The sequence below is a fragment of the Macaca nemestrina genome, chromosome 1, assembly GCF_043159975.1.
Source record: "Macaca nemestrina isolate mMacNem1 chromosome 1, mMacNem.hap1, whole genome shotgun sequence".
NCBI lineage: Eukaryota > Metazoa > Chordata > Mammalia > Primates > Cercopithecidae > Macaca > Macaca nemestrina.
The window spans coordinates 142440640-142459961 of NC_092125.1; the positions used below are offsets into that span (position 1 = coordinate 142440640).

At 44.4% G+C, this 19322-nt stretch overlaps 1 long non-coding RNA gene across 1 annotated transcript in view; it reads right to left on the reverse strand.

Annotated features, from left to right (window-relative positions):
• The window catches only part of LOC105482840 (uncharacterized), a 30280-nt gene extending 12034 nt beyond the window's left edge, over positions 1–18246 (reverse strand). Inside the window, exons 1-2 of the long non-coding RNA XR_987918.3 lie at positions 17139–18246; positions 16321–16399 (exon numbers count right to left, since the gene is read on the reverse strand). This is a non-coding gene — a long non-coding RNA (uncharacterized lncRNA). The remainder of the gene's footprint in view (positions 1–16320; positions 16400–17138) is intronic.
• Between the last annotated feature and the right edge of the window lie 1076 nt (positions 18247–19322).

The following is a 19322-nucleotide window of genomic DNA, read 5'->3' on the forward strand; positions in this document are numbered from 1 at the left end:
AGCAATTAGGGACTATCTTGGAAGCAAAGAGAAGCCCTCAGCAGACACCAATCCTGCTGGCACCTTGAGCTTAGATCTCCTGGCCTCCAGAGCCATGAGAACAAATTTCTATTATTTATAAGTTACCCAGTCGATGATACTTTGTTATAGCAGCACAAATGGACTAAGATACTCACAAATAACCAAGAAGTGTTTATCAAATATTGACTAGATGGGCAGCACTGAGATCGGGGCTAAGAACTCTTCCCACATTCAGATGAGACAGAAGCTAATTCTTGTGAGTTGTAGTTGGCTAACAACTGGGAGGGTGGCATGTATTTTTACTATGTCAAGCATTGCTTCCCAAGTAGCAAAGAGTGAAACTATTGATGTCTGAAGGAGGCAGCAAGGGACTAGGCATATTCTACACGGTCTTCGGTTGTGCCTCAGCTCTGACGTAAGTCCTAGTATTACCTGGGACTGCATCTCAGGCTTGGCTCAGAGGACAAGAACAGCCTATATTCCAGCTGGAACACACACACACTCCTCTCTACACTTTATCTGCCCCCAGCTGATACAAGTTCTTTTTTTTTTTTAAAGATAGAGTTTCACTTTTGTTGCCTAGGCTGGAGTGCAATGGCACAATCTCAGCTCACTACAACCTCCACTTCCCAGGTTCAAGCAATTCTCCCGCCTCAGCTTCCTAAGTAGCTGGGATGACAGGCATGAGGCACCATGCCTGGCTACTTTTTTGTATTTAGTAGAAATGGGGTTTCACCTCATTGGTCAGCCTGGTCTCAAATTCCTGACCTCAGGTGATCCACCCACCTCAGCCTCCCAAAGGGCTGGGACTACAGGTGTGAGCCACTGTACCCAGCTCCTCAGGGAATAGTTCCTTTCTTTTCTTTCTTTTCTTTCTTTCTGTCTTTTTTTTTTTTTTTTTTTTTTTTTTTTTTTTTTTTTTTTTTTTTTTTTTTTTGTGGTTGCAAGATTTAATAGAGTGAAAACAGAGCTCCCATACAAAGCGTGGAGACCCAAAGAGGGTAGCTGTTGCTGGCTTGAATGCCTGGGTTTATATCCCAATCATTGTCCCTCCCACTGTGCTCTCAGGCGATAGATGATTGGCTATTTCTTTACCTCCTGTTTTTGCCTAATTAGCATTTTAGTGAGCTCTCTTTACTACCTGATTGATCAGGTGTGAGCTAAGTTGCAATCCCCGTGTTTAAAGGTGGATGTGTTTGCCTTCCCAGCTAGGCTTAGGGATTCTTAGTTGGCCTAGGAAATCCAGCTAGTCCTATCTCTCAGTCCCCCCTCTCAACAGCAAAACCCAAGCACTGTTGGGGAGGTTGGCCGATGACCACTCTAACTGCTTCCTGCTGAATTGAGGAGTAGTAGAGGTTGTGTAGTTGAGATTTCCTCGGGAGGGTGCCTTTGATGTCATCAACATTGGAGCATGGGCTAGCAGGCCGATCCAGGGGTCTGCGGTAGATTTTAGTCATGTACTGCATCTGGGGCTCCATTTGAAGAATGATTTGTAGCTTTACAGCTTTGATTCTGGAAGAGACAAACTTAACTAGGAGGCTAAAGATACAGGGATTGAAATGTATGGCCTAAAGTGCAGAGGAGTTTTTTTTTTGGGGGGGGGCACACTTCACAGGCCCTGACTATCTGCTTGATAGTTTTGAAAAGGCCTGGTCCAGTAAATAATGATTTGACCATCTGATGGGTGCTATCAATGCTTAAGTGAAAGGTTTGGTGAAGGGTTTTAAGTAATTTTCATTGGGTAACTGCTGGTGAAAGTATTTTTCCTTCTTTGGTGGCTAGCCATCCTGAGGGGAGGAAACTGTGTCCTCATGAGGTTCCCCATTTTATTTCTTCTGCTGAATATTGGGGCTTGGTTTCTCAGAAGGGATTATCCCACACTAGGGGTCTTTCTATAAGCATTTCTAATGGAGGGTCCTGTCTTGTGGTTCTTTTTGCTTTAATATCCACTTGGCGGTCCCCTTTTATTTCCCTTTCCTTTCCTTTCTTTTTATTTTTCTTTTTTTTTTTTTGAGACAGAGTCTTGCTCTGTCACCCAGGCTGGAGTGCAGTTGCACAATCTCGGCTCACTGCAAGCTCTGCCTCCCGGGTTCATGCCAGTCTCCTGCCTCAGCCTTCTGAGTAGCTGGGACTATAGATGCCCACAATCATGCCCGGCTAGTTTTTTGTTTTTTAGTAGAGACGGGGTTTCACTATGTTAGCCAGGATGGTCTTGATCTCCTGACTTCATGATCCGCCCACCTCAGCCTCCCAAAGTGTCCTTTCTGATGACCCCGGCAGCGTAAGACTGCCACCTTTTTCAGTTTCTGTACTGCCAATAATAATCTCCTAATTATCAGGGAAAACCCCACCCCCGATATTTAACGTGGGTTCTTTTTTATTTCCCTAAGCATTGGCTGGTCTGAGAAATAAAGGGAAAGAGTACAAGAGAGATAAATTTTAAAGCTGGGTATCTGGGGGAGACATCACATGTCGGCAGGTTCCGTGATGCTCCCTGAGCCGTAAAACCAGCAAGTTTTTATTAGCGATTTTCAAAAGGGGAGGGAGTGTACGAATAGGGTGTGGGTCACAGAGATCACATGCTTCACAAGGTACTAAAGTATCACAAAGCAAATGGAGGCAGGGCAAGATCACAGGACCACAGGATGGGGCGAAATTAAAATTGCTAATGAAGTTTCAGGCTTGCATTGTCATTGATAACATCTTATCAGGAGGCAGGGTTTGAGAGCAGACAACCTGTCTGACCAAAATTTATTAGGCAGGAATTTCCTTGTCCTAATAAGCCTGGGAGTGCTACAGGAGACTGGGGCTTATTTCACTCCTTCAGCTTCTACTGTAAAAGACAGCCGCCTCCAAGGGGGCCATTCATAGGCCTACCCTCAGGGGCGCATTCTCTTTCTCAGCGATGTTCCTTGCTGAGAAAAAGAATTCAGTGATATTTCTCCTATTTGCTTTTGAAAGAAGAGAAATATGGCTCTGTTCCATCTGCCTCACTGGCATCAGAGTCCAAGGCCATCTCCCTTGTTCCCTGAACACTGCTGTTATCCTGTTCTTTTTTCAAGGTGCCCAGATTTCATATTGTTCAATCACACATACTCTACAAACCAATTTGTGCAGTTAACACAATCATCAAAGGGTCCTGAGGGGACATGCATCCTCCTCAGCTTACGAAGATGACGGGATTAAGAGATTAAAGTAAACACAGGCATAGGAAATCACAAGGGTATTGATTGGGGAAGCGATAAGTGTCCATGAAATCTTCACAATTTATGTTCAGAGATTGCAGTAAAGACAGGCATAAGAAATTATGAAAGTATTAATTTGGGGAACTAATAAGTGTCCATGAAATCTTCACAATTTATGTTCTTCTGCCGCGGCTTCAACTGATCCCTCTGCTTGGGGTCCCTGACTTCCTGCAACACCTAATGGCTTCCTGATGTTTGATAGGTGTTCCCTCGGAAGTTAGGAATTCCCTTTCCCTCCATATTGCTGCATGGGCATGGAGGACTAGGTAAGCATCCTTAGAGTCTGTATATATATTTACCCTTTTTCCTTCTCCTAATTCTAGTGCCTGAGTGAGGGCTATTAGTTCTGCCAGCTGAGCACTAGTTCCTGGAATGAGAGGATTACTTTCAAGTATTCCATTATCACTGACCACTGCATACCTTACTTTCTGAAGTCCTTTTTCTACAAAGGAACTTTTAGCAGTATACAAGTTGAGGTCAGGATCAGTCAAGGGAACCTCTAGAAGGTCCCCTCGAGCGGCGTAGGTTTGAGCAATTACTTATTGACAGTTATGTTCTATCTTTTATTCATTGTCTGGAAGAAATGTGGCTGTGTTAAGAGTTGCACAAGTGTGCAGTTGCAGCACTGGCCCTTCAAGTAATAGAGCCTGATATTTAAGTAAACGGTTGTCTGACAGCCACAAGTCTTCTTTAGCAGTGAGTATGCCATTCACATCATTAGATGTCCACACAGTAAGATCTCTTCCCTGTATCATTTTAACTGTTTCAGATACTAAGACTGCTACTGCCACCACTACCTGTAAACAATGAGGCTAAGCCTTTGCCACCACCTTTGCCATCAATTTCCTGACTTACGTATGCCACGGGTTGCAAGCTCGTCATCCCTTGGACCTGTGTAAGGACTCCTAGAGTTATTCCTGTTTTTTCTGTGACATATAAAGAAAAGTCTTGCCCTGTTGGCAACCTTAACACTGGGGCTTGGGTTAGGGCCTTCCTTAGGGCCTAGAAAGCTGCTTCTGCTTCAGGTGTCCATCTTACTAAATGGGTATTGGCTTTCTGAGTTTCCTTAATTAGTGTATATAATGGCCTCCCCAGGGAATATTTCTTAGAATGTGTGTGTGTGTTTTTTTTTTCTTGTAGAGCCTACTAGACCTAAAATAGCCTCCAAATACACACATGCATGTATGTCAGTGGCTTCCTACGGGCCTTACTGACAAACACTCTTCCTTCATACACTGACCGCATGAAAGGGAATACCTGGTCCCCATTGCTCTTGACAAGGCTGTAGGGACCCCACGCTATTTGGTTGTTCTAAGTGTGTTGCCAAGGCCACTACCATGAACAACTTTGGGCAGCAACTCCAAGTCTTGTCCTGGTCTTGTCCAAGGTAACCTGGAGCCAGGAAAATGCATGCCAGGATTTTGGGATTTGTCCCACTATTGGCCATCTTGCCCTGAAAGAAGCTGCTGGAGCAATTAAAAATCAAACAAAAGAGAGGCCATGCACACACACCTCCCTACCTCAAGGAAAAGGAACCCCATGGGGAAAATAAAATTTAGGAGGTTTATTGAACCCACTGTAGAGCTGATCCAGAATTTAAATTGATTCCATAATTTATTGCATTTTAATTAGCAATCACAGGAGACCAAGAATTGTTTACTCTCTTGTTAGGAGCTCTAGCTGGAAACAAATACCAGTGAGTCTTAATAAGGATGAGTTATATTTACTATTTTCCATTTTACAGCCTTGTTATAATCATCACAAGAAGAGACTCATTTAGTGCTCATCTGTTCTTGGTATGACATTTGTTGACCACTAGGGTGACATAAAGTCAGAACATACCCCAGAAGCCAAGCAAGAGCCCCTCTAGCCCTATCCCACCCCATGGTTGCTCCTGCATTGTTTTCAATAATATAATTTAATGTGGAAATATTTCTAGCTTAGATTAGATAACATGAGTTCCCATGTGCCACTGTCACCCAAAATGCATCCATCTGACTGTTGTTGGTTATTTATTTACAAAAGAAAAATGCTACAACCAGACAGCTGTATTTATATGCACCACTCCGACTTAGAAGCACCAGCTCCATCAGGCAGCCAAGACGCTCGCTGCCTCTTGGCCACAGCGCACACCCTTCACTTAGCAGCCATCCATCCGACGTGTGATTCCACTTGCTTGCTTTCATTCTGCATTGTTGTTTTGGGGGTTTATGTAATATTAATTCTTTTTAATGACAGTTCTCCAGGGCCAGAGCTTTTGGGACTTCTAAACAGCTCTTGTTATTTTACGTAAGCAGGAAGAATCCTGCACTTCTACTTGTGGGTTGGGACTCTCCGGAGTAATGCGTTTCCCTGGGAGCATTCTGGGTTCCTATTTCTTGCTAGGAACATTATCAAGTACTTTTTAAGTACCACTGTATACTGTTTCAGCGATTCCCATCAGTCATCCCAATTCTCCCTCTTGAATCGGGCTCCCAGCAGGTCAGGAAGCTCATTATCTCAAGTCTAAAGGATTTTTCATTGAATGAGGAAGGAGGACTAGATTCCAAAAGGCCATCCTCACAAAAGGGATGCTTTGTGTAACCTGAATACACATTCTCTTTTGAGACTTTTCATTGAAAATGGACTTTTTTCCCCGAAAAGCAGGTAGAGTAGGTGCCATTGTTTATTTACTCCTCTTTTTCTTTTTTAACCTAGTTTTTCTGCTTAGCCACAGAGGTACCAATCCTATGCTGGAGTTTTAATTAAACCTTGCTCTCTATTAAAAAGCTCCTATTGTCCTTTTCATTTAAATAGGATTCTTCTTAGATCTTTAACAAGACCACGGAGGAGTAATAAATCTAAGTAATTGTCCTTATTAAGAGGAGATTATTCTCACAAGACCATAACAGTCACCAAAGTAACTAGAGCCATTTCCAGATAGCACTTAGAGTATTCTCCTCCTACCCAAATACAAAAATGCCTCGTTAGTCACTTTCTTTGGTGCTCAAATTAAATTAGATGGCATTCTGTTTATTTTTCATATCTTTTGCTAACAGAAGGGGATTTGCCTTTTGATGGCATTAATCAGGAAACCTCAAGTCCAACTACACTGAGTCCATGGGATGGAGACGACCCCTCCCTCCCTTCTTTCCTTCTTCTTTCCTTCCTTCCTTGCTTTTACAACTGATGACTGAGTTCCTGCCAGGCATTCTGCTAGGCATTAGTGGCTCCAAGATAAAAAACCTAGTCCCTTGGATGGTATATCATATGTTCATCTAATCTTTACTAAACATCTTCCATGTGCAAGGCACTGTAGTAGGTGCTGAGTTTTCAGAGGGGAAAAGCCCACCTTCTTGGAACTTAAAATGTAGCAGGAATTTAGACATTAACCCAATAATTACATAATCGACTACAACCATGGTGAAAAGTTATGAAAGAGAGGCCAGGGTACTATGCGAGCGTGTTCCAGAGAGTTAGAAGCAGTCCACCAGAATTACCCACTTAGTTTATTCCATTACAGATGCAGACCTCTGCTTTCCTGTCTTACAGGGGAAGCTTTCCCATTTCCAGGGAAGCTTTCCCATTTCCCAAGTTCTTATGTAGTCAGTGGCTCCTGATGTTTTCAGTTTTTATTTAAAATCCATGTTCTAAATAAGCCTCCCTTAGAGAAAGCCAACCTAACATTTCTAGAATAGAGTTGTCAAACAATAACAACAATAACAAAAACTGGTAGCAAACTCAAGCATCCCTTAAAGTTTAAGAAGTACCTTACAGAAGTGCCTGCCAAGAAATGGACTCCCTAAGGAGCTTGGGGAGGGGGGTTTAAGCCAAAATGAGAAAGTATTGTGTGTCAATCTTATTGGCTTCAGAGTTTGTCTTCAGATCTTGAGGGCATAGTTGGCATCAGCTTAGCTCTTATAAACACTTCATGTTGAGTGTTCTGTGATGTTTGGGAATTGCTAGTAAGAACTGACACATTTGTTGCTCCCCAGATTGCCAGTAACATAGAACTTTTGGGTATTACTTGCAAAATTCATTTTCAGGGCACAAAAGAGAAGCAACCTGAAGCTGTGCAGAGATGAAAATTGGAATCTTGCAATTTGAGATGGAAAATTTCGGATTATATGACAATAGAAAAAATTAGCTCTCTTTTCACGCATCCAACAAGTCAGAAAGTTTTCTTGAAGAACAATATCAGCAGCCCATCTGCTGGGAAGCCTTGACTGGTGGACTTCATGGCCTTTGCAAATTGTCCATGAGCTACGTTGGACTTCAGCCTTGTGGATTCAGAACTTAGACAATGTACCAAGAGTAGATCCACTTTTCTGAGAGAGACCCATTAGCTAAGTAGTGAGATTGAAGGATAAAAGCACTATGCCAGGGTACTAATTAGCAATGAGCAGTAACTGTCAAAGGGGCTGAAATGCTCCAAAGTCTACATGACCAGCACATTATTTTCCTGAAGCCCACTCCAAGTCATGATCAGAAGACTCCTGGGGAAGTGTATCATCAGAAAAAGAAGAGTTAGATGACTTGAATATTTAGTGAAATAAAACTAATACCACTCAGTCCTTCCATTTAGCGACAGAACTAACTGGGGCTAGAAGACTGGAACTCAACTGGCCTTACCCCTCCACATTCATCTTCACATTAAGGATACTTTTGCCAATGAGAGGGAGTGACTCCGTTTGTTGAGTTTGACCTCCTTTAACCTCCTTTAAGTGAATCTTCCCCAAATGGCACTTTGCTATTCACAATAAAGTAATCAAGAGAGCATTCTCAGGAAAACATTTTTGAAGTCTTAAAAGTAAGGCTACTTCCTCTTTACCAAGGGATGCTTAAAAACAAAATCCTCATCTTATACATGAGCATATATGATAACCATTTATAATTAAGAATCAGTAATTAAGTAGGGACCAGAACCATGACCTCAATAGGGTGGGATTCTCTTCCCTGATTTCCCACGGCCTCTGGGATCCAGCCGCAATTCCTTTGCACTGGGATTCAATGCACTTTGCTTATGCCACTAGCACATGCCCTGGTACTTCTTCTTCCTCTAGGCTGCCAAAGCTGACTAGCTTTTCTTCTAATGGGCATGTTCTTCCTTTATCTATGTTACCTCTTCCCTGGATTGCTAATAGGGTTTTAGAGGACCTGGAGCCATTTTGCCTTCATCAAGAAACTTTGCTTCTTTCCGATATTGATCTTCTTGTTTGGCTTTCAAAGGGCAGTCTTATTTCTGGTTCTCAGGGAAGCAGGGTGAGGTGAGGGAGTACCTTACTAAAGCCCCAAGTACACAAATAAGGGCGCCATCATCATAGCATACTTGAAACTACAAAAGGAGTTGGACTTTCACAGTTACCAGTATACAGCACAAGTGTGAAAACACATGCACACACACTTCCTCTTTGTAGGCTCTGCTTCGAGATCTCTAGTAGCAAAATTCTTTTGAATGAAAATGTAATGACCCAAAGTAACAAAGAGAAATATCTGTATTTTCCCTTAAGCTTAACAGAGTTCATTATTATAACTTTCTCTCTCTTCTTTTTTTGAGACAGAGTCTCACTCTGTCACTCAGGCTGGGGACAGTGGCACAACCACAGCTCACTGCAGCCTCGACTTCCCCCACCTCAGGCAGTCCTCCCACTTCAAGCCTCCTGAGTAGCTGGGACTACAGGTGCATGCCACCATGCCCTGCTAATTTTTGTAGTTTTGTGTAAACAGGGTTTCATCATGTTCTCCAGGCTGGTCGTGAACTCCTGGGCTCAAGAGATCAGCCAGTCTTGGCCTCCCAAACTGTTAGGATTACAGGTGTGAGCCACCACACTTAGCTATTATAACTTTTTCTAAAATGACTTAATACAACAGATCTTTAGTGACAAATAATCGTAAATAATGATCAGAAAACTTAAGATTAACCCACAACTCAAGTTATGCCATATCCTCTGGGCTTATTTGTGTTTCCACAGAATAATAGGGTGGCTTTGACTTCCTTATTAGTTAGTTCCCTTTACAGAACTCTTGCTGCTTATATTGTTGCATTTCTTGCATTATTAGTATCCATTTCTTGACAAATGAAGAGGCTGCCCCTCATACATTCCTATCCCACTGTACAGGATTGTCCTGTGGCTCTGGGCAGGAAGTGAATCACGCAGGACACCTGTGCTAAAGGGGCTCTGATTTAATGATGCTGGACATAGAAAACAAAAGGCCTGGTAAATGGAAGAGAAAATCTCTAGAAAGTATGAAAATTGATCTTTGAGCTTTAAAATTGTCCCCAGCAGAAATGGGTCCCTACTGTGTGTAGCAGAGACTGCTGGTGTTCACTGAGACCGCAGGCTCCTCTGTTCCCAGCCTCCTTGCAGTTGGGAGGGGCAGCATGACTAGGTTCTATCCAATGTGGGTAGAGCATGTACTTCAAGGCTTGGCCCCTAAAATGCCCTGCAAGCTCTTTTGTGGTCCCTCTCTTTGCCAGCTGTGTTCCTGGAGCTAAGGACCCTGAGAAGTCAGAACCACATGCCATGTCAGGAACTGAACCCCTGAACTCATGACTTAAAGTTGCCTGACCTGTGACATTCACATGGGACCTTGTGTGAATGAAGAATAGCTTTTATTGTGTTAAGTCACTAAGGTTTTGCAGTTGTTTCTTGCCATGCTTAGCCCAGCCTTGCCTGAGGGTAGGCAAGCCCAGTGAGTCAGCATGCTGCCAGCACTCCATGGAGTCCATCCCCAGGTGCCTCTGTCCTCTTTGTTCTGATGCATGAACACAGGATGCACGCACCACCCAAGACGTTTTCACTCTGGGGATCCAGCCAGCTCCATACTTTCTAGTACATTTGTAAATGATTTTCTTATTGAATAAATATTCCAGATGGAAAAGCCCATCAGACCCACTATTGTGCCCAAACTTACCACTGTTGGTGGACACAAATTTTAATTGTGTCCAACAGTGGACACAAATAAACAACTTTGTCCATAGCTTTCTCCTAAAAGGCATTTTTCCACAGCCCAAAGACCCCAAGAATTCTTTAGATATCCACGTAGGAAAGGAAAGCCCATCTAGGATCCCGCTAGACGTGAACAGAGTCTGTGGCTCCATTCCCAGCATTCTCTGGAGTTTAGCTTGAGAAAATAATAAGAATCCTATAGGATCAGTGATCTCACTCATTTGGACTACAGTAAATCTCTTCTATATTACTGCTCAGCCTCTGAGAATATTACATTGGGTCTCATTTTATTAAAGAATGTCATGCATGCCCAGAAGTCGCTATTTAATTTTTAGCTGCAAGATACAATTTTGAAAAACCATTATCTAGAAAGTGCAATAATCAAACAATGTAATCATGAATGTTAAACCTCCTTGGAATATTATTTTAAATGCTTGCCAGCTGGAAGCAAAAGTTGACAAGGAAGTATCTGACTTGGTTGGCTTTGTAATTTGTCAAAGCATCTACACTTTCCAATATGATATATTTGTTAAGATAGGTTTTTTTCCTCTGCATGATTGTTTTGAAACTATCAAAGAATACAAAATCCTTAAACAAGGAAGACAGCTTTGCATTTTCTATTTGTTCCAGCCTAAGATTTAGGATTAAATCACTTTAAGAGATAGAATTGAATCCTTTCTCAGAGGAGCCAGACGGTCCACATACATCATCAATTGCCTCTGAGCTTTCTGGCTGCTCTGTGAGATCAGACTCATAAATTCTGTGGCATATGGAAAACATCAGAAAGCCACGGCATGCATTTTAAGAGAACCCAGCAAGTTGGACTTACGCTGTCATGAAAGATTCCTGGCAATTTCCCCATTTTTCCCATCACTCAACATTGAATCTCCACAGAAAGGGTCGATTGGATATTTGGCCCATGACTGGGAGTCTGGGGGGCGATCCAGCTATCTGGCGAATGTGCCACCCTCCCTGCCTAAGGGGGCCCAGCAAGTCTATGCATCACTGAGCAGTTCCCCAGGAAGGACATCTTTTTTTTGTGGGGGGGAGGGGCGGGGCTCTGAACTTTGGTTCAAGAAAGTTCTGCAATCAGTGAACTCCTCATTTCATTCCTACACACTTCCCACCTACCTCTCTCTCAGCACTTGTTTCACTGTACTATAACTTACAGATCTGTCTTCACTATTGGGCATTGAACTTCTGGAGTGTGCTTCTCTTAGCACTTTGAATGGCTAAATATCAATGTCTGCTCCTTAAAAGGAAGACTGGAAGCAGGATCGTCATGCTTCCTTCCTCCCCAATGCCATCTCTAAGGAGTCCTCGATGGACCCGGAAGGGGTGGTGATGTTCAGCCTAGGCCTTATTGTCTTTGTATGACCTGAATTCGGCACTTATTCAGGCACTTGAGATGAATGAGTGAATGTCCACCTGCTTGGGGAGCCTGGGGATGGAACAGGGAATGATTTTAATTCCTGGCTTGTCTTATTCACGCTACCGTCTACCTTCAAAACCTTAGGCAAGATATTGAACCTTTCTTTAAGTTTTTTTTGTCTATGAAATGGGAATTATAGTGTTGCCTACCTCATAGGATGTGATGAATAGTGAATGGTGTATATATCTATTATATAAACTAAAAGCTAAAATGATAGCTTGCACTAGTAAGAGCTCAATACGTCTTAGCTAACAAAGTGAGTTCTCAAAAAATACGAGCTGTCCTTACTAGACATAATAATGCCTTTCCAAATGGCCCACTCCATTGAACTTCCTTCTACAGCCTAAGTCTCTGTGTAAAAAAGTGATGATTATTGGGTTTACTTAGAGGAACTATTTGCTGGGGCCTCAGGGATTCTGGTAAAGTAAATAGGGATTTTTTTTTTTTCTGGGAGTGTGCTTCCCTTAGCACTTTGAATGACTGTATCAATGTCTGCTCCTTAAAAGGAAAACTGGAAACAGGACCTTCATGCTTCTTTCCACCCCAATGCCACCTCTAAGGAGTCCTTGATGGACCCTGGAAAAGGTGGTGATGTCTGGATCTGGCTTTGGACAGCGCTTCAGGTTCTAATGTCATTGAAAGTCTACAGACCCAGGAAAGACTTTGAAGGGCACAGGGAGCCACGGCCCTGGAAAGCAACAAGCCCTGCCCTGTGCAGATGGTGGGGAGAAGACTTGGTCACCATCCAAGGCCCCCTATTGACTTTGGAGGCATAAACTATAGAGCTTTAAACATTTCTAGGCAAAAGGGTAAGGGCATGTTTGAGAGAATGGACATGGGCATGGGTTGGGGGGCAGATAGATGTGCAAAACTGCCCCAGTCCTGATGGCAGGTGTCTCCATCCTCAGACCTGCCTTGCCCTCTGAGCAGGGGCTGTGAGCTGGGGAAGCAACTATCTGAGTATTGTCTGCAGGAGATGGGGAACGGAAGAGTAAGAAAGAATGAGACACCCTAGAGCCATTTCCCTGGAGACTCCCGAAATCCAGAGGCCCTCACCCGCAAAGGAAGCGATTGTGTGATGTTGGTCCTGAATCCATAGGCAGGTGACAAAGGAGCAAGTTCTAGCTCTCTGTCTATCTGTTTGGGGCCTTGGGTGGTCACCTAGCCTTGCCTTAGCCCCTCCTCCTGTAAAATGAAGCTAATACAACTATGTCACAGAGCCATTGTCAGTCTCTAATGAAGTAAGGCTTGGGATGTGTTCTGAGATCTATAATGTGATAAATTAATAGCAAGCATTTTACATATAATAATTGTACTTATGATTTAAAGACTCCTGGGATAGAACTGAACTAGGTTTTGTCTCGGGGGCTAGCTGCTGTGGTAGCGATGGTAGAATGAGTCCCATGAGGTTGGATGCCCCTGTCCAAACTGGCCTCTCTCCCTCATCTTTCCTCCACAGCCTGAATAAGATTAGCAGTAAAGGAGAGTGGTTGTATGGAAGCCAGAGACCTGCATTTGAATCCTGTCCCAGTCACTGACTAGCTTCATGGCCTCAGGTAAGAAATTTAAATTTTCTGTATCCATTTCCTTGTTTGTAAAATGGGATGATATTGTTGCCTACCTTGTAGGATGTTGTAAACACTGAATGATTTAATGTATGTATTATTGTTTAAAATGATAGCTAACAAAGTGAGCACTCAGAAACTGTGAGCTGGGTTTATCAATCATGGTAATGTCATTCCAAATGGCCCAACTCCATTGACCTCTCTGCTCACTCAAAGAATACTGGGTCTGCTGGGTTTGGTGGTGCATGCCTGTAATCCCAGCTGCTCAGGAGACTGATGTGGGAAGATCACTTCAGGCCAGGAGTTCGAGACCAGCCAGGGCAAAAGAGAACCCCGTCTCTTAAAAAAGACACACAACACAACACACACACACACATGTGCACACACATACTATATACATGTATATATACACATATATATGAATATATACATATATTCTTTGTGTGTCTACACACACACACAGATTACACACACACACACACACACACACACACACACACAGAACACTGGGTCCTTTCCACCCTGGCAGGTCAACCAGGAAGCCAGAAGAAAAAAAAATTAGAAATCTCTGAAGAATGAAAATGTCTTTTGAGGGGAGAGGTTACACACCATGAGTAGTTATATGATTTACTAGGAATCCAGTAGATCCACAATTGGGGCTGTTCCCTCATGGTCCGATTTGACTTCCTATAGAGGAAGGCCCTCGGGGAGGCACCACCTTAGTTCAGTAGGACCTGCTCTCTTCTTCAGTTTCTCCAATGCTACTGCCAGTGAGAATCACACACTTTAAGACTGGGAAGGACCCTACAACATCACTCAGGCCAATGAATCATGAGGTCCAGGGGAAAGACAGTTGACTGAGGGAGTTCTGTTCTTGAGAGGCAAAATCCACTACCTGCCTCCCAGAGCCAAATGCAGACAATGCAGCTCTGTGCTGCATAAGGGAGGACTGAGGATGTTCCGTGACACTCCTGGAGCATCTACCAACCTACCACAGTCCTGTGCCACTAAGAACCTCACGGTTTAGTAGAGGGAGGCCCACGGTGAACATCGTCTCAACACAGTGTGGTTAGAGCCATGTTTTGGGTATTCACAGGGTTGTGGGGAAGCAAAGGGCAAGGGCACCAAGCCAGTCCTGGGTTATGTGTGGAAGGTGCTCTCCAGGAGTTGGTGACACTTGAGCTAAGATTGAAAGGAGGAAGAGAAGTAAATCTAGGAGAGAAAAATGAAAAGACCCTCCAGGTAAGAGTAGAGAGAGTGAACGAGCAGATCAGTGTGGATGGGGGCTAAGGTGCCAGAGAGAGGGGAGAGTGACGAGGCCAGAGAGACCAGGAGCCAGGGTGCAGGGCTTATGTTCCTGAATGGAACAGGACTTTAGCTTGGATAATGGGAGCCACCAGTAGGGTTTTCCGCAGAGGAACTGTGTAAATGTGCAGACACTTGGGGGCTGACTGGGAGAGGATGGATTGGAGTGGACAGACCTGGAAGACGTTCAACTGGCTTCCCTGAGTGACGCTTGGGTTTACCACTTCCTTAGTGAACAACAGGGCTTCCTAGAGACCGAGGGCAACAGGCTCACAATGACATTCCACATGTGCCACCAAATATCTACCCCTCACCCTGTGGTAACTGTCCTTAATTATCCGGGTATTCCCTCACCCCAACACAGCCCATGTACTCATGGGGGACACTTTACTCCACCCAATGGGGATGAGGCTTACGCTTAAGTGAATGAGCACAACTGTATCCCTCTGGTCATAGTATTTGCTTTAAAAATGGTCAAGTGGCCAGGTGCAGTGGCTCATGCCTGTAATCCCAGCACTTTGGGAGGCCTAGGCAGGTGGATCACCTGAGGTCAGAAGCTCAAGACCAGCCTGGCCAACATGGCAAAACCCCGTCTCTACTAAAAATACAAAAATTAGCTGGGCATGATAGTGCGCACCTGTAATCCCAGCTACTCAGGAGGCCAAGGCAGGAGAATCTCTTGAACCCGGGAGGCGGAGGTTGCAGTGAGCTGAGATCATGCCACTGCACTCCAACTCCAGCCTGAGTGACAGAGTCTCAAAAAAACAAAAAACAAAAAATGAGTGGTCAAGTGATTCCATTCAGGCCACTGAGACTCATGGCAACATTTTGCTGGGGGCTCTAGAAGGTGAAATGTGCAGATGTGAGGCTGGGAACTGCTGCAGCTATTTTCCATCATGAGGGAAGGCAGGCCTAGGACAAAGCTGGCCCATGGATAGCAGAAAACATCAGAAAAATGGTTTGAGGCCCTGACGATGGGGTGAATCAAATGGGATCAAAATGGGATCTCCCTCCCCACAGAACAGACTTCTGGACTTTTCAGTCACAGGAACCAATATACCCCCTTTGTTTTCTAAAACTTTTTTTCTTGCTTGCAAAAGCTCAGAGCTCAGGGGCAATAATGTCTCCCCTAGATCACAGTGGTTGGAACTGACCAGTTCTAAACAGCTCAAAAACAAAACCACAGGGTTTTCCTGACATTATTTTAGAAAACTTAAAAGTTGTTTTTAATGAAAACCATTTTTCAAAGCTCTTTGCTCTATGGGACTTGCCTCCCAAATCCACTTCCTTTCTGGGTCCCCCTAAAGCAGTGGTGCGCTGCCACCTGCTGGCTGCAAAGCAGAATGTGCTCTAGAAAGCAGATGGCGCGCATTAATGCCGAAAAAGGCGTTAGAGGTCAGCGTGGGGAATACAATTAAGGGGAAATTCGTTCTCTGCTAATGTATATTGTTGAGCTGTTTGAATTTTGATTGGGAGTTTTATTTTAAAAAATAAAATAGGGACAGTCACTTTCACAAATATAATATTGCATATCTTGTGGCCTTTGTTTATTATACTTGGTTATATTCATCAATACCTGACATTTCCTTGAAAAGCAACAACTGCAACGACCACCACAAAAAAGCCCTCCTTTCTCTCTCTGCACAAGCACATCTGGAAGCACACATGCACGTATTTTGCCTCTACTAACTCTGCCTGAAGCAGCAACCACCTCCCCTTAACTCCGTTTCTGGGGCAGTCGGCCAGCCCATTTCTTACCTGTCAGATTTTCTAGGCAGAAGTCTGACCTTAGTCCAGTGTCTTTTTATTCAGGAAAAACTTACCAAGCTTTCCAAGTATTCTCCTTAGAGTCTCTCTCCAGACTTCATGCAGGGCGCTGCCACAGATCCCCTCCTACCAACCCTGGGAGAGAGGGGATTTAACAGCTTCTCACTTTAAAAATTCTCTTTGCAAATCCTCTTTGCCTTTTCCTAATGGTTCAGGAATTTAAAAGGTGTTTACCCTGTTCTTAATACTACTTTGAAATTTCTGCACAGTAGCCCCTTCGGAATTTAGCATTTATTGTATTCATGCCTCAACCAAAACTAAAATAATAAAAATCCCGTCGAGTGCTGTTACAAATTCCCTCCTGGCCTCCATTTGAGGTAGACCTGCCCAGAGCCAGGGTAGCAGTAGCCTCAGTCTACCAGCAGGTGGCGCCCAAACAAGCCTTATTGCCATTGCTCCATCTGGGACTGAGCTTGGTGCCAAACCATCACCCCTCCGCACAAAAGCCTCCCGCCACTACAAGCCCCCTTCAGTCTGCTAAGGTGTGACTTAGATGCTTCCTGGACTTTGGCTTCTGTTACCGGTAAGCCCTGACATACCTGCCCAGCTCCAGCGGGCCCCTCCTCCAGGAATCTTTCCCTATGTTGCCCCAAATTCAACCCACCAGCTGGGAGCTGACCTGGCTGCCCTCTTCCCTCCTGGATGTCCACAGCCATGCTCCTCTCTGCATGACCATGCTCTCTCAAACCAGGCTTGAATTTTCCAGATCTCTCTAGACACAGCATTGTGGACTGACAGCCCACCTCACGGAGTTCACCATATAGCCAGGCCGGCTTTCCCTGGCCCCTTTCTACCTAGTCCAGGACCCTCTTACCCGCTGAGGCGGTGTTGAGGCTGCTCCCCCACGTCCATGGTACATGTGCATTTGTAGTCTGGAGCTGACAAGGCCAAATATGATCTGGTCCTGTTCTAACATCATCTCATCTGCCCGTCTCAGCCTTCATCTCCACTGTGCATGTTGGGAGAACCTCCAGTCTCTCGGAAAAGCCCACTCTCTCACTATTTCAATATTCTTCTATTTTAGTCCATTCAGCAGCCATGTGGTACCTGGCAGTTTCCTCCAGTCCAATTCCCAGTGGAGTGTCTGTGCTAAGGTTTCTGAGGCCCGCCAAGCCCATGAAGGTACCCGGGCCCAGCCACAGCTGCCATCTCCCTCAGAGTCCACCTACATCGTGTGATATCACCTTCACTGAGCCACAGCTCTGGGCACCGAGGGCTCAATGACATCGGTGGGCCCCTCTTGCCTGTTCTGTGTGGCCAGAACGTCCTTCCCCATTTTGTCCCTCTGTCATCCTTTAGGAATCAGCATTGATGGCCTTCTCTGTGAACCTGCTCCTGTATTTGGAACAGGAGACTCACCTGGATTGAAGGTGTGGTGCCTTCACCCAGGTCCTGCAGCTCCTCTGGCCCAGCCTCCTCAAGAGCTCCTGTCTCTCAAGCCCACATTGATCCCCTCTGAGCTGGCTACACCAAGGCTCTTTGCATCCTTCTGCCCATGGGGTTTAGAGTAAAGTGTACCTGGGCTCAAACCCTGGCTTCTCTACCTATTAACTCTGCGTGACTTTGGGGAAGTTACTAAACCTCTCTGAGCTTCTGCCCTCTTTGTAAAATGGGGTTGATAACAGCATCTGCCCCATAGGTTTGCTGTGAGGCTCCAGTGAGACTGACGGTGCACATAAAACAATTACTAAAGGCGTGGCAGAGATTTCACATTCCATAAAGGGCAGCTCTTGCTAACCGCAAAAACCAAGGCTGCTCCCAACATTGCTCTCATCAGAGTAGGAGGTGCCTTTGAAACAGGAACTAACTTCCTCAACTTTATGTGCCCACCTAGGATGGTGCTTGATACACAATGGGGACTCAAATATCTATTAAGCTGAAATATTTGATAGCACTATGTTCTCTCTTCTCATTTAGGTTTTATCTTTCTTGAGGATAAAAATTACATGTCTTTTGTATACTGACTTTTTAATTTTGGTAAAATATAAAATATATAACGTAAAAGTTAACCATTTTCACTGATTTTAACTGCACAATTCAGTGGCATTAAGTCCGCGCACATTGTTGTACATCCATGTGGTATTTTTTAAAACATCCACAGCAGTCAGCGCAGGAGCAGGAATAGAAGCCGAACGGATATCGACTGAGTGGACGTGGATAGAGAAGCCCTGCAGCAGCAGGCAGGCTTCGTTCAAACAGGGGCTGTGCCTGTCCCCCAGCACTCGGCACTGTTCCTGGACATGGCAGGTGCCCAATAAACGTGAAATGTGCCACAGCAGGAGTTGCACACTGGCAGGGAAGCGGGACGGGGCAGTGAGGCATGTTGTCTGGGGCCACACAAAGTTTTTATTTTTTAAAGTTAAAAAAAAAATTGTTTTGAATAAATTACGCTCTCACACAAAAATCTATATTGTAGTTTCTCTTGAAGAACAGAAGGCTCTAGCAGCTTTGGGCCTGCATTTTTGGACGGCAGCACTCTGCGAGCACTGAGCGCCAGCTGCCCCTTTGGATGGGATGAGTGGTCTCCAGGCCGCTGCTCTCACTGAAATGACTCCACTGCTCCCCTGAGCACTTGAGTTTCAGACCCCTGCCACAGAGTCAGATGAACAGCTGACTTCCTCCGCTGAACAGCTCAGAGCTCTTAGGAGGTCAACCAGCCACCGAGCCTCCATATCCTCATGTGTAGAATGGGAAAAATGGCAGCTTCCTTTCTGGGTTTCTGTGGAGACTGTTATGAGATCATGTATATCAAAGTGTGTGAGAGGCTGGGTGCTGTGGCTCATGCCTGTAATCTTAGCACTTTGGGAGGCTGAGGCAGGAGGATCACTTGAGTCCAGGAGTTTGATACCAGCCTGTGCAACACAAAAAATTGTCTCTACAAAAAGTTAAAAAAAATAGTTAAAAGTTTAAAAAAAAGTTTTTTTTTTAGTTAAAAAGTTTTAAAAAAGTTAAAAAAAAAAACTTAAAAAAAAAAAAAAAATAGCCGAGTGTGATGGCG